This window comes from Leuciscus leuciscus (genome assembly GCF_965113295.1).
Source record: "Leuciscus leuciscus genome assembly, chromosome: 24".
Classification (NCBI taxonomy): Eukaryota; Metazoa; Chordata; class Actinopteri; order Cypriniformes; family Leuciscidae; genus Leuciscus; species Leuciscus leuciscus.
The window spans coordinates 15,740,794-15,752,559 of NC_138723.1; the positions used below are offsets into that span (position 1 = coordinate 15,740,794).

At 38.8% G+C, this 11,766-nt stretch overlaps 1 protein-coding gene across 3 annotated transcripts in view; it reads right to left on the bottom strand.

Annotated features, from left to right (window-relative positions):
• Positions 1 to 11,766, bottom strand: part of cadm2a (cell adhesion molecule 2a) — a 500,950-nt gene that overhangs the window by 170,730 nt on the left and 318,454 nt on the right. The gene's annotated exons all lie outside the window — the stretch shown is intronic.

Here is an 11,766-nt window from a genome sequence, read left to right on the forward strand (position 1 = left end):
TACGATACACTTGTGTCACAGTTCGGTACGTTTTCGATACAGCAAAAAGAAAGAAATGCCAGAGAAATTTCCTTGATTTTTTTTTTTTATTTTTTATTTATTTAAAACTAACATCATAAAGTATGATATTTTTTTCTTTGAGCAATGATGGAGCTATAATTGACTCTTCTTAGGAGCATCCGAGCATATAAAACAAAACAGCTCCTTGGAAAAAATTCAATGTAGGCTAATATTTTGTGCTTATAAACAAATGTTTATTTTAGTTCAGATTAACATTTGAGGGCAGCAATGTTATTCATAATGTCGAAATAAATCCGACATAACGTTACTTGAAAGCATTATAGCCTACTATTCCTGCCAAACTTCCAAAGTTGCAGTTAGTGTTACTACAGTAAATCCATGGTGAATGTTGCTGATCTGTGGACACTGTATAGTTCATTCATGTCACAATGTTTCTTCCTGGTTTCCACGTCAGCGCAGTTTGATCTGTTAATAACGGAGAAATGTAAATGTTTCTCATTAGATCTCGCAGCGATGTTATTACTTTAGTGGCGAATTCAAATGCTTTCCTCACTGGATCTCTTAGCGCTGTGTAGTATAAGATCGGCTCGCGCTGCTTTGGTCCAAACTGATAAACAGTCCGTCACGAGTAGCTCAGTTTCGTTCCGCTTACATTGCGTTTGCCATTTGATGTTGTGGTCGCGCCAGCGTTTACATTATGAGCGCGCTCGCGACGCGCTTACATTTGAAATAACCGTTCGGTTTGAAAATGCGTGCCTTGTACCGAACGGTTTAATACACCCCTAAAACAGTGACATAATCGATTATGGCACTTTGCCGCATCGATGCCGAATCGTGCATGCCCCGCATTGCGATGCATCGCCGAATCGATTATCGTTGACACCACTAGTAACTATAGTTAGAGTTAAGTAAATATAAAAGTCGACCTTGATTATCTTGTCACAATTAATACAACATGATAAAAAAAAATCAGGAAATAAGTATAATATATATATATATATATATATATATATATATATGTGTGTGTGTGCGTGAATCAGTACACTAATACTTTTATTGCTATTTTACAAAAGTTTTCTTGTTGTTGTGAGTTTACACAAATTAAAGTAGTTGCGACTGATGTATTATTATTTTCTGTATGACCAGAAATGATGGAGTATTTTAAGTTGTTTCCACAGGAAAATGCGAGTGATGGCACCGGCGCCTCCATGTCATGCAGTGCGCGCTCCACACCCGCACAAACACTTGGATATGCGCTTAATGATAGCGAACAATTATAGGTTAACATTAGAGCGAGCAGCCATGCCAGACGGATACGTCCTCTTCATGTTTAACAAATCAAATTCTGTTGCATTTTCTTGCGCCAGTTTGAAAAGGGCGGCTGAAACACTTGGCCTATACAGATAAACGCCCAACGCTGGTGTTTTTCTTTAAATAAATTCGTTTAGGCTTTAAGATAAATATTGTTTGTGGGCTAATTAATGCCACAATAATTTGTTTATTTTATTTTTGTTTTGCATTGTGTAGGATTTGAGGGCGAATCAAACACAAATGAATCTTCCAGGTGATTTGTTCAAACATAATTCCACACAGAACTCAACATTCCAGACCCCAAATCACCAATCCAGAACCATAAAAGAAGGCTCCAGCCAGTCTACCTAAGAACTTTTACGGCCATGCAAACGGAAGAACTTATCAATGTTAGATGGTTTTGAGAAGACTGATTGGTTCAGAGATGGCACCGCTCAGTGCTCGATCAAGATAACAGCAGAAGCTGCTGACCCCCACGACAGATATACAAAACAGACCCATTCTTCTTAAGGACCTCTGAATGACCCAGGGTGTAAAATCTCCTCAAGCCACAGAAAACTGAGATTTTACCTATAACAATACATAAAATCACCCCAGAAATATTTTCAATGGACTTATAATCAAACATCATGCAACTACATAATTCTATGTTGTTTCTACCATCTATGTGTGTCTAATATGCTTAGATCCCATATATAAGTCATGATTTGTTATAACTGTTAGATGTTTGAATGAAAGTGTGTCTTGTTTCATATCAGTATGATCGTATGTGCTTGATTCAAAAGATGGCTTGATTGAAATCTGTGTAAAATGTTTCGTATTCTTATAATACTAATGATGTCTAAACTGTGGCATCTGTTCTCTCTGTTAGTATTGGAGAGCAAGGAGATCACAGATAACGCATGATTTACGATAAGAAGTGAGTAAAGCCACCTACTAAATTAAGCCAGTGTCTAATTGGTCAGATCTCTCTTAGGAGGTTGGACAAACATTTTGAGTTTAAAATCTTAGACCCGAACAAAGCTTTGACAAGAAGAGCAGAAGAGAAAATGAAAAAGTAGATTCGAAAACCATCATGGAGAAGCCATGACGGAGTGACTAGACAGACCAGTAACCATGTAAACACGCAGACGAAATAACCCAAATCAAGATCAGAAGAACATGGGTTAAACAGCTTCACTCAAGTCATCATCTACTCTCGTCTCAATTTCCTTTCTTTTCTTAGTTTCCTTTCTTTTCCGTTGTGAGTCTCGGTTCTAAGTTAAGTTTTGCGGGACAGTTTTGGTCCACGATTCGACTTGCAAAGCCTGCTTTCCAGCTTCAGAGACTTTCATTCATCCGCCAGCACACCACGTGATTGGCCGCCCCAGACATCCATCCCAGCACGAGGACACCCAACTAACGAACTCGGGAAATCTTGAGTTCTCTTACGAGAGGTTCTCTCGTACTGCGTAATAGCTTACGCTAGGGGAAAAACTCTTTTCCACGAGATACTGAAGCCAAAAAATTATCCTTAATTTGTAATGTTGTAAAACGCGTTGCGGCAGCATGCAGACATGGGCGAGACGGCTCGCGCGCCCATTGGCTGCTCTGCGGCAACTGCACCAGCCTATCGAGCGAGACTGCTCATGACGTCAGACCCAATGAGGGCGCTTCGCGCCCACTGCGTCACGTCCCGCCGAAATGGGCGGAGCCTAGAGCTATAAATACAGGCTCGGGAGGCTGGTCTAGCTGATTTTTCATCTCTTCAGCGAAGCTCACGCATCGCTGGATCCTGAGAGGAAGAAGCCGTGCCGTCTGATAAGCCTTCTGCGGGACGAGCTTTCTGCCTGAAGCAGCTGGTCGACTACTCGCCGCCTTCAGCCACCGTTCCTGCTCCCGCTTTCCGCCGTTTATATCCTTTTTCTCCGCTGTGTGTGTTCGCCGCCGCGACAAACACTTTCTCTCTATCTAAAAGAGCTGAGCGTCTTTTTCAAGATGCCTCGCACATCCTGTGGCTCATGCTGAGCTCCACTCAGCGACAGGGACCACCATGTCATCTGTGTTTCCTGCCTGGGTGAGGATCATGCAGCTCTCGCGCTCGCTGAAGGCGGCTGCCCTCATTGCGAGCTTATGCCTATGGTGACTCTGCGGACTCGCCTGGCATCCTTCGCCGAGTCTGCACCATCGCCCGCTGCGTTGCCGCGCCGTTAAAAGCGCCGCGCTCAGCGGGTCCCGGAACCACTTCCATCCCGCGAATGCTTGCCGGTGCGCCCGCCAGCTTCGCCGCCCGCTTCTCCCGAGTCCCTCACTGCCGGTCAGCGGCCGCGGTCCGCCGCCGCTTCCGCCACAGGAGACTGCGAGGAAGCCGTGTGTGTGGAAGAGGATAGCTGCTCTATCCTAGCTTCGGGCAGTGAGGATTGGTCGAGCTCTGCGGATCTCGCACCTTCTTCTCACCGACCCTCTGGGAAGAGAGCGAACATCGAAGCAGAGCTCATGCGTCTGCTCGAGCAGGCCGTCACCAGCCTCGGCCTTGAGTGGTCGACGCCCCCGGCGCCTGCACACAACCGACTGGACGGTTGTTTTCTGCAAGGGGACCGTGCTTCGCCGCCTTCGAGACCAGCGCCCTTTCTTCCTGAGCTTCACGAAGAAGTCGCTAAGTCCTGGGGCGCCCCCTTTTCAGCCAGAATGCGTACTTCCACATCTGCAGCATTCTCCGCAGTCGACGGTGCTAAAGACTGTCATGGCTGTCACCGGCCAATACGATTGCCGTGATTATACAGTACTTCAGTCTTCAGTCACGCTGAGGCGTTCCCCAAATGTGTCTCAGGACGCAGTGTGAGTTCCCTTTTGACAGGGAACTATAGTTTTATACAATTGATTATATAGGCTGAAGCCTCGAAAGCAAGATCGTTCCCTTTACAATCACTAAAACGCTGTCAATTTGTCAGTGTATCGCGATCTCACAAAGTTCCGTTATGATCAGTGAAGCTGCCAACAATGTACAATAAATCTCTTACTTGCATCCTGTTTACACTTTGTTTGTTAATGAGAGGTTTCGCGAGACTGCACAACTCAGCTAGCCTGGCAAGCCAGACCTACATCAAGATGTTAGGTCTGGCAACTCACCATAGACACTGCTCAATCCGAGGGGCGGGATAAACGGCTGTCTTTCAAATTCCCTCTGCACGCAATAGGACAGCGCTTCAACCAACCTGGCTGCAAGGCATGGCTGCAGAGTGTGAGTTGCTCCGAAGGAGAGAAATTCTCCGGTACAGAAACAGAATTGATTACGTCGGAGCTTATCTATACAACGCAGGCTACTATAATAATTTACCCAGTGGGCTCGTTACCAGGTTTCGTCACGTGTTCCATTACATTGGTGGAGCAAAAATAGACAAAGTAGGCCTAACTGGCAATTCTGTGTCTAAAATGTAAGTTTCTCAATATTAACTTCCTGTTTTTTCAACTGTTGTTTGAACATGTAGATTCTATAAGCAAATATTTTATATTACAATATATTCAATTTGCAACCTGTCACTCACAACGATCCAATGTTCCAATCAAGTCCCAGCCAACATTTGTACTTTTTCAAGTAGCTGTTTCACATGAATATAGATCGCCAAAGGAAGAAAAGACTATTGCAACATCTTTTTCATGCCGACTTTAAGGATCTGATGCAAGTTTTCACATATTTCACACAAGTTTGTTTGCCACTAGTGTTCAAAATAAGATGAGTGCTGACTACTTCAACACACAGGAACAAAATCATTCAATGATGATGTGATCAAGACTAAGTCTGAGGGAATGAAGACCCTTTCGAAAAAGAAGTATACTTCAAGTTCATTTTATGAAGTATATTTAGTAATGTTCAAGTATATTTTTAAGTATTGTAGCAACAATGACTATGACATCCTGCCAGATGGGTTCTGCATCAAGTGAATCATGGGGTTATCAAACAGACCCCCTCCTCAAAATCAACAAACCACACCACGCGGTGAGCTTCAAACAAATACAAATCACACATCGGCTCCAGGTAGTCGCAACAAATGGTCGTTTCGCGACACTTTATGGCCCTTTTGAGGGTAACTAGATACAGGACACCACATCCCCCAGCCTTGCAAAGTTTCTGCATTCCAAGCCCCCATTTCTCTCTATGTGCAAAGTGATAACGAAACTCTATGCGACATTCCAGACTGAGAAGTCACCACACATAAACGCACAAATGTCCTTTGTATGTAACTCAGATGTTCTGAAGTAGCGAATCATGATTTTCATACACAACCTCTTTTGTCAGAGGAGAAGACAAGAGCTTCTGTTTTGATTTGTATTTTTATGTGTGTATAATTAGCCAGATAATGTCTGAGGTATCTATGCAAGGTTATTATGATAATCAAAATCACTATGCTAGTGATTATGAGGAAATTATGTAACCCTGTATTTCTTTCATGCAAAAACGTCATTCGAGGTGTCAATGTAATGGGAAAAACATGTCGGAGTCGAATCTTGACTGCAAAGTACAATAATATGCATTTATTCCAGGAAATACCATATTTCTAAATATGAATGTTATTTTCGATCTCTCACATGACAGTCAAAGTGGGCGTTTCTTCACAAACAAAGAAACCTCTTCCCGCTTCAGATCAGAAGATCCGATTCGCTGTTGCCATGAAAAAGGGGACGTGGGACACCGCTCACGGGACACTGATAAAAGTCCAAACTTTCAGTTTGCTCACTCTCTCAACTCTCAGCTCTCAACCCTCATCTTCCTCTTCTCCACGCGCAGTGCTTCTCCTCCCAACGCAACCAGCTGGACAGGCCTTGGCTTCTCCTCTGGGACGCATGCCCGCGTCATGTAGAAGCTGCCGTTCTTTTGCAACTAAGTTCCTGCTCGCCTTTCCCCTCCACAAGGGAAATTATCTGAACTTTCTTGGTAACGTTAAATTCAAGTGAGCCTTTACATCGTCTTGCGAAACGACCCAGAAGACGAAGCTAGACGCAAACCAGCCGGACACGCGCACACGCGCGCCCCCTCTTCAGCACCACACTGAAAGAGCACAGAATCTTGCAAGTAACGTTATCTCTCTCTAAAAGCTGATTTCAGGTGTCCAGCTCTTAGGTCTGTGAATTAAGTTACCCTCTGTCTCTTCTCTCTATTTCTTTCTTTCTTTCTTTCTTTCTTTCTTTCTTTCTTTCTTTCTTTCTTTCTTTCTTTCTTTCTTTCTTTCTTTCTTTCTTTCCTTCTTTCCTTTCATTTTATTCTCTCTATCACGTTATGTTTTATGTTTTTGTTTGGTTAAATGTTTGTTTGTTTTACTGTTTGCATTTTTATGTACGTTTATATTGTAGCTCATATAATCTCTCTAGTTTACATTTATTAAAAATCCATTTATACTTTAACTGTCTCTGTGTTTGAAAACCCACCTTGTAAGTCAATGAAATCAAAGATCTAAGCTACAAGCTCGATATTGACTACCTTGAGTAGTTTTAATTCATAAACTCAGAAAGTTTGATGTTCGTGGCCAGAAGATGAAACTTTCTTGGAGTTTGTAAACAGGGATACTCCTTCTTAACTGATAATCTTACATTTATTCGCTGGACGAATGACTGATGACGAGACCAGTTACAGAACGAGGTATTTCCGAAAATTGATAAAGTAATGTATATGCGATTTATGAATTATGACCATGAGTTATGATTAGTAATATTTCCCAAATTCCCTATATTCTTGAGCTAATTCGCATTGACCCAGAGTCGTTTACGTTACAGTATACATTATGCAGTAAGTATACTGATGTCAATATGTACTTGTAGTAAACTTGTAAGTGTACTATTTTAATACCGCTTGGGGCTAAATTGGCCCACTTTTAGTATATAAAAGTATATGTTTAAGTGTACTAAAAGTGTAACAGTAGTAAACTTTAAGTGCACAACTAGTTCATAATTATGTTTCTCATTTGTACTGGAAGTAAACTTATGGGTATACTAGTAGTTTACTATTTTAACACTTAAAAAAAAAAAAAAAAAAAAAGTTTATGTAAGTACACTTTGAAGTATACTTTCAGTAAACTACTAGTTTAGTAGTTTTATACTACACGTTTTCTTTAAGTGAACTTAACATTATACTTGTAGTTTACTAATTATATATTCTTTTTGCTCCTTTAGTGTACTCTCAGTAAACTACTAGTTTAGTAGTTTTATACTACACGTTTTCTTTAAGTGAACTTAACATTATACTTATAGTTTACTATTTATATACAGTATTATTTTTTGCACTTGCAGTAGGCCTAGTCTGTACCACTATGTTCAAATTGTATTTTTTATACTTGAAAAATACCTTTAACTGTAGCCTACTTTAATTTTAAAAACATTTTATTAGCTTCATGCATCCTTTTTTATCAACACTTGAATGTTGGTGAGTTTCATAAAGAAAGGCAACATTTTAAACAAAAAAGTTTAGAAAATCAAATTACCCCCAAAGCTTCACAGTCGTTTTCTCTTCATGGGTTACGCTTCATTTCATTTGGAAATATTAAGCAGTTTTGATTTACACACTGTTTAATGTTTGATGATCACGTTATTTTACATTTGAGTGAGCAATCTTCTATCACTTGTTTCAGCTTCTTCTTCTCCTGTGTTTTGATCCGGAGATTCTATACTAGAAGATGTCATATTACCGTCTAACAGTGAAAACATGGATAGCTGGAAAATTCAGTCAATGGCGGGGGAAGAGTAAAGTAGAATTAAAGTAAATTTCTATACACTACCAGTGGACTAGCCTAAACAAAAATTCTGATACACAGAATTACGAACATATCTGTTTTATATCAATATTTTAATCAATGTTTTTAAACAATGTAAGTTTCATAAGAAACTTACATTGTTACACCTACACCTAACCCTACACCTAACTCTAACCCTAACTCTAACCCTAACCTAACCTAACCTAACCTAACCTAACCTAACCTAACTAACCCTAACCTTTAATAAGCTACTCAAAAGAGTTAACACAACTACAAGCCAAGTATACTATGATTTAAGTATATCTCGATCAAAAGATTGAGTACAAGTACAGACCAAATATACTTGGACTTTTCTCTCAGTATAAGTCAAGTGCACTTAAGTGTAATATTTCTGATAAGTACATAAAGTATATTTTTGAGAAGTATATAAAATGTAGACTGAAAGTATGCTTTCTTATTTTTAGTTGAAAAGAAGTGTACTAATAGAAAACTTTAATAAACTTTAAATTATTATTATCGCTGTACACAAGATCAGGTTCAGTTCCATGCTCATTTTATTTACTCTATAAGCTATTCCACGAAAGCTTGTTACTATATAAACATGAACATGTTAGTTTATAAGACAGTGTGTAATATTATGTTTTAAAAAAAGTATTTAATAAGCTACTCAATCAAAATAGTAAACACAAGTACAAGCCAAGAATACTTAGAATACTTAATTATACTTTTAAGTATATCTCGATCAACAAGTATAGGCCAAATATACTTAGACTTTTCTGTCAGTATAAGTCAAGTGCACTTAAGTGCAATTTGAAGTATATTTCTGATAAGTACATAAAGTATATTTCTGAGAAGTACATAAAAAGTAGACTGAAAGTAAACTTTCTTATTTTTAGTTTAAAAGAAGTATACTAATAGCACACTTGAATAAACGTATTTTTCGTAAGGGGATACAGTAGAGCGAGTGTAGATTATGGTGGAAATGAGAGTGCAGATTGTGTGAGAGATCATGACTTCAGGACAGAGACGAACACACATCAACCACTTGAGTGTACAGGTAATTATATTAATTTCTTTGATTAACCCCCATTAATTAAGGATTGTCATCTAAAGCAGGGGTGTCCATTCCTGCTCATTGACAGCTAAAGCTCAAGGCCAGTGTTATTTTAGTATCACTGATATCCTATTATTGTTTTTAGTAATATTTGAAGTGTTACATTTTTGTTAAAGGTTTTGACTACATTATAATTTCTGATCAGAGGCGGTCCTTACAGCCTACAACAGCAAATGAACCATCCAAAACATGATGTTTTGGAATTAGCAGATTTGGGATGAGATGCGTACACACACAAACACACTATGACAACTGGGTTAAAAAATTACTGAATTTAACTGATTATTCAAAAATGAGTTCTTAAGTTATTAATGATATATGTAATGATATTAGCTCAAAGGGGAAATATTAATAATAATCCATAATTACCAATTATGATTAACTAATAATATTTGGGTCAGTTAATTAGATTAACTTTGAGGTAAGCTAAATTAAGATTACAATCAATTAATCAGTTAACTCTTTGATTATTCATTTATTCTAAGAAAAGTGTATCTTTCATGGTCACTGAAAACATTTTTTTTCTTAACATGTACAGCGTAAAAGGGACTTTGTATGCAAGCAGAGACACTTAGAAACCAAATCCATATTGTGCACAAGTTTTATTAACTAACTCACAAACATAACTAACACTAAACAAACATACATACATTCATACATGCATAGGTACAGTATCAGCAGAAGCAGTGTTGTAGTGAAGTTGTTCCTCTGTGGTGAAGATTTATAACGCTATCTCAAATCTGCCTTACCTCTTTTCTGTTCATTAATACTAGATATAACAAATCCACACTTCATTCTAAGAGAAGGTGATGTACATCAAAGCGTGAGTCATCAAATGAGGATTAATTAGATAGGAGACATGATACAGGTAAGGTTACATTGACCGTTGGTTGTATAATACAATACATACTATGGTGTATACATAATAGGACACAAAACATCACAATCATTCACACAGTTTCTGGGATGCACGTTCATTTCTAGATCAGTTCGTTTCTGATTAATGCAGTGAAGTCTGCATGGAAGATTGTTTCTGTCTTCCCATTGTCTCTCTCTTGCACATGCGGCCACAGTCCTTTGGATCGTAAAACTCTCTGTGTTTCCTGTAACAAGACACCGTCCTGCCAGTGTGTTAGCTTCATTTGGGATGTTAGTTTTTGGTGAAAGTTTCACAGTGAGTTTCCTGGATTATTCATTAAATAAATTACTTTGTGTGTGTCCGATTGGTCCAGACGCTACAATATGAATCACAGTCATTGTTGTTTCAGAGCAGAGGAAAAGCTTTAGGCCTCGTTCAGACTGTCAGTCCAAATCTGATTTTATGCAAATCCGATTGGAATCCAATCTAATGTTTGACTGTCCACACTGTGTATCGCAACTGTTCAGATCCGATTTGTACATCCATGCTGCTCTTTCGTTTCTATGGCAATGGTGTTGCGTTGGTAGGCATACGCCAAAAACAACAACAACCGCAACATGGAGGGGTTTACAATAGAGATGTTGTCTTATTTAAATTTTACAATGCCGTTGCGCTAGACTATGTGTCTTCTGAAGCAGCGGCAGAACCGGAGGCTGGTATGTACGTTTTTTTTTTTCACACTGTTTCAAAATATGTCTCCGTTATATTGTCATTTTCTGCTGTTGTTCAAACATGTTTGAATGCCTGTATCTGATGTTAATCTTGAACATCAGCTATAATGCGTGAGTATGATCTTTTTATCATAGTTTAAAGGCTGTCATTTATTTCGTGAGAAGTGCTGATATCATATGTCTGGCACTTCTGTATCTGTGCTGTGTGAACAGTAATAATGGCAAGAGACATACTGAACATCATGTCTGACGTGTTCAGGAAGTGACTTCAGGAAGTTGCTGAGCAGCTGCAGTGTTGTTGCTGCGTTCTTCAAAACATCTAGCAAATGAGAATGACTTGGTCATTCAAGATAGTGATGACAGAGGAATGTTTATTAACATCCTTCAAATTCTTCAGCGTTTCTATCAATTCTATACACAAATTTTTATATAATAAGGTTCATTAAATTATATATAAGACATATTAAATGTCAATCCACAAGCACACCCACCCAGGCACACAACATAGTGTAAAAGTGAGGTGGCTTTCATTATAATTATAAAGTTTAAAATGTCTGTATTGCAAATAGTCATAGTCATTTTTTTTTATAAACGTGTATAGATGTTCTTTACAGATGGTTCTAAACTTTTTTTATTTATTATAAATGATTTATTTACACACATCTTTTTTTAATGCATATGTCCTCATAATCTTTAATCAAAATAACTTCCCCTCCCTCTTGCAGTGACATCTCTTTTTTTCTCTGATGATGTGTTAACTGGTGCAAGGGCGGGACAACCTGTCACTCCCATGACATCACAGCAATAGCAAACCACAACCATCCAATCAATTCCAGATGGACAAATCAAGTCTACATTTTTTTTCTAGCTTGAGAAGCCGTTTCACTTGGATATACATCACAAAAAAGAAGAAAAGACTATTGCAACTATGTCAACTGATCTAATGTCACACGTTTTTGTTTTCACACGTTGACCACTTTTTTTTTTTTTTTTTTTTGTCTGACTATA